The following is a 4,035-nucleotide window of genomic DNA, read 5'->3' on the forward strand; positions in this document are numbered from 1 at the left end:
CCCAGAGCTGTACTTCCTTTTATTTCTGTACTGTTTCACTAAACACCCACTATCTACGGTAAAAGTTTGGAGTCTGTGTTGGTGTTCCCTTCACACTTATTCTCACGTTCAGAATTGATAGAACTTGGTGATTATAGCCAACCTTATTAGTGTCTCACCTGTATACGTTTAGCATTCACTTTTTCTTTTCATGCTCACCCAACGCTGCCTTTTTGGCAGCACCAGGGACGTTTTGCCTGAGAGATTTCTCTGTTAGTGCTCACACAGCCCCCTTACAGGGCTAGCCAGATGTGCCATGTAGTTAAAAACCCCTGGGATCAGTCCTCAGCCAAAGCCTAATGGAAGTTGATGGATACATCTTGGGTAGAACAACTCTGAAGCATGCTCTATGCTGCTCTCCAGAGGTCTCCATGTGTCTGAGACCCAGTTGCCCACATGTGTAATCTACTCATTGTTGCTGTTCAGTCACTCAATCAAAGTCACTCACTCTTTGCCACCCCAGGGACTGCAGCACGCCAAGCTTCCCTGTCCTTCCCTATCTCCCGGAGTTTGCTCAAATTCATGTCCACTGAGTGGGTGATGCCATCCAACAATCTCATTAATGTAACTGAAATCATTCCCATCTCTTTTCCATCCCCCACTGATGTTTTCTTGGATAATCTCTCCAACAAACTTGCTGTCCTCAAATGCTTATCTCCACGTCTGCTTCTAGCTGTAGTCAACTACAACAGTGACTAATTAGATATTGGGATAAAAGGAAGAGTTGAGAATGGCTATAATATTTTCCATCATGGATGATTGGAGGTATCATGACTCATAAGTATAAGGAAGCTAATATGTATTTAATATTTTAGATACTAGATAATTGAAACTGTAGTGCTGGCAGAATCACCCACTTGGACTTGTTCAGTAGAGAGTTGAAAATATGGAATTTGAGACCAGGAGAGATGTAGACAGGAGCTAAGGATCTAGGAGTTATCACTGTACATTGCTGTTTAGTTGCCAAGTTGGGTCCTTCAGTGTATGCAGGTGGGTGCTAAATGCATGAAAATGGTTAAGATGGCCAAAATGCTCATGTACACAGGAAAGAACAGGGAAAATGGACATTGAATGCAAAGTGGCAGTCTCTAAAAACAAACGCTAAATAACATTCGTATCCTCTCTCTCAAAACAGCTTAGCTAGGCAAGGAGTAATTTCTTTTTCTTTTTCTGGCTGTGTCACAAGGCTTATGGGATCTTAGTTCCCTGCCCAAGGATCAAACCCTGACCCTTGGCAGTTAGAGAGTGGAGTCTTAACCACTGGACTGCCAGGAAATTCTCAGTAATTTTGAAGTAGTATTTAAATCCACAGTGCCTGGGTAGTAAACTCAAGAAATGTAGAATTAAGTTTTATCCATGCTAAATAGTTATCACAAAGCAAAGATCAGACTTTGTACTTCTGTGCTCAATTTTTGTGTTTTTTGGCCCCACAGCTCTGGCATGTGGTAGCCTAGTTCCCCATCAGGGATCAGACCTACATCCCTGACATCGGAAGGCAGATTCTTAACCACTAGACTGCGGGGGAGGGCCTCCCTGATGGCTCAGACGGTAAAGAAACTGCTTGCAGTGCGGGAGACCTGGGTTCAATCCTTGGGTTGGGAAGATCCCCTGGAGAAGGGCATGGTAACCCACTCTAGTGTTCTTGCCTGGAGAATCCCCATGGACAGAGGAGCCTGGAGGGGTACAGGCCGTGGGGTTGCAAAGAGTCAGACACGAGTAAGCGACTAAGCACAGCACACAGACTGTGGGGGAGGTCTCTGTGTTCAATTCTGAAGACATTGTTTTTCAGTATCTCTTATCAGTTCGGTTCAGTTCAGTCGCTCAGTCGTGTCTGACTCTTTGCGACCCCATGAACTGCAGCACGCCAGGCCTCCCTGTCCCTCACCAGCTCCCAGAGCTTACTCAAACTCATGTCCATCGAGTTGGTGATGCCATCCAGCCATCTCATCCTCTGTCGTCCCCTTCTCCTCCTGCCCCCAATCCCTCCCAGCATCAGGGTCTTTTCCAAGGAGTCAACTCTTCGCATGAGGTGGGCAAAGTATTGGAGTTTCAGCTTCAGCATCAGTCCTTCCAATGAACACCCAGGACTGATCTCCTTCAGGATGGACTGGTTGGATCTCCTTGCAGTCCAAGGGACTCTCAAGAGTCTTCTCCAACACCACAGTTCACAAAAGCATCAATTTTTTGGCACTCAGCTTTCTTCACAGTCCAACTCTCACATCCATCCATGACCACTGGAAAAACCATAGCTTTGACTAGACGAACCTTTGTTGGCAAAGTAATGTCTCTGCTTTTTAATATGCTATCTGGGTTGGTCGTAACTTTCCTTCCAAGGAGTAAGCATCTTTTAATTTTATGACTGCAATCACATCTGCAGTGATTTTGGAGCCCCCCAAAATAAAGTCTGCCACTGTTTCCACTGTTTCCCCATCTATTTGCCATGAGGTGATGGGACCAGATGCCATGATCTTAGTTTTCTGAATGTTGAGCTTTAAGTCAACATTTTCACTCTCCTCTTTCTCTTTCCTCAAGAGGCTTTTTAGTTCCTCTTCACTTTCTGCCATAAGGGTGGTGTCATCTGCATATCTGAGGTTATTGATATTTCTCCCGGCAATCCTGATTCCAGCTTGTGCTTCTTCCAGCCCAGCGTCTCTCATGATGTACTCTGCATATAAGTTAAATAAGCAGGGTGACAATGTACAGCCTTGAAGGACTCCTTTTCCTATTTGGAACCAGTCTGTTATTCTATGTCCAGTTCTAACTGTTGCTTCCTGACCTGCATATAGGTTTCTCAAGAGACAGGTCAGGTGGTCTGGTATTCCCATCTCCTTCAGAATTTTCCATGGTTTATTGTGATCCACACAGTAAAAGGCTTTGGCATAGTCAATAAAGCAGAAATAGATGTTTTTCTGGAATTCTTTTGCTTTTTCGATGAGCCAGTCGATGTTGGCAATTTGATCTCTGGTTCCTCTGCCTTTTCTAAAACCAGCTTGAACATCTGGAAGTTCACGCTTCACTTGTTGTTGAAGCCTGGCTTGGAGAATTTTGAGCATTACTGTACAAGTGTGTGAGATGAGAGCAATTGTGTGGTAGTTTGAGCATTCTTTGGGATTACTTTTCTTTGGGATTGGAATGAAAACTGACCTTTTCCAGTCCTGTGGCCACTGCTGAGTTTTCCAGACTTGCCGGCATATTGAGTGCAACACTTTCACAGCATCATCTTTCAGGATTTGAACTAGCTCAACTGGAATTCCATCACCTCCACTAGCTTTGTTCATAGTGATGCTTCCTAAAGCCCACTTGACTTCACATTTCAGGATGTCTGGCTCTAGGTGAGTGATCACACCATCCTGATTATCTGGGTCGTGAAGATCTTTTTTGTACAGATAAAAACCTATAATTTCACCCACCATCCCACACATTCTAATTTACTCTAACAGGGAGATGTGTTAACTTGCTGAAGAGACAGAAGATAATGTGTTTCTACATATTGCCAGTTAGCTTATTTACTTAGAGCAGGATGCTGGGGATACCAAAGTCTGTGACCCCATCACTAATATGTTTTTTGATCTGAGGGAGAGATTATAAAGCAGTAAATGAGCCTAAAGGATTTAACCTCAGGGCTCCAGTTATCTGTCGTTGGTAAGACTTTGGAGGTGGTGTTTGACCTTTAGGATCTCATCCAAGAAGTGTAAATACTTGGAACCCTTCATATAGTTTAAGGATAAAGTGAGATAATGCCCAGAAAGTGCTGAGATTCCTCAGCCTAGCACAGTCAGGAACTGATGAAGCTATACTTTCTGTAGCGTGCTTTAAGGAAACAACAGTTGTGTTTATTTGTTCTGCCTTTCAAGTACTAGATCAGATCGCAAATTCCGCACACTTCCATACGCGTAAAACGTCCCGCATTCCCCAGTGCCACAAAGCACTAAGCTCTTTACGACAGTGTACGACGCCGGGCCTGACAGGCGCGCACCACGCGGGCCAATCGTGCGG

This window comes from Cervus elaphus, chromosome 18 (genome assembly GCF_910594005.1).
Source record: "Cervus elaphus chromosome 18, mCerEla1.1, whole genome shotgun sequence".
Taxonomy (NCBI): Eukaryota; Metazoa; Chordata; class Mammalia; order Artiodactyla; family Cervidae; genus Cervus; species Cervus elaphus.